We start from the raw sequence: 291 nt of genomic DNA, 5'->3' as shown, positions 1-291 counted from the left end.
TTCCCTCACCTCCCACCCCCATCCCTGCCCCAGATTACACTACAAATAGATGACACTATCTCAGCAGTTTTACAGCATAAACTTTCCTTTCAGAAACAAGACATTTGAATTATACGTAAACTATTTTATGCCAGCTCTGGACAAGATACTTAAGTTTATTTTTTATTTATTTACTTTCCCTTTTTTTTTTTTTTGCTGTACGCGGGCCTCTCACTGTTGTGGCCTCTCCCGTTGCGGAGCACAGGCTCCGGATGCGCAGGCTCAGTGGCCATGGCTCACGGGCCCAGCCGC

General features: G+C 46.0%; 1 protein-coding gene across 1 annotated transcript in view; it reads right to left on the bottom strand.

The window, feature by feature from the left end:
- Window positions 1-291, bottom strand: part of SCN8A (sodium voltage-gated channel alpha subunit 8) — a 116960-nt gene that overhangs the window by 91800 nt on the left and 24869 nt on the right.

The sequence above is a fragment of the Lipotes vexillifer genome, unplaced genomic scaffold (assembly GCF_000442215.2).
Source record: "Lipotes vexillifer unplaced genomic scaffold, Lipotes_vexillifer_v1.1 scaffold422, whole genome shotgun sequence".
In the NCBI taxonomy this organism is placed as follows: Eukaryota; Metazoa; Chordata; class Mammalia; order Artiodactyla; family Lipotidae; genus Lipotes; species Lipotes vexillifer.
The sequence above is the reverse complement of the archived record's forward strand: the minus strand, read 5'-3'. Positions and strand labels throughout refer to the sequence as shown.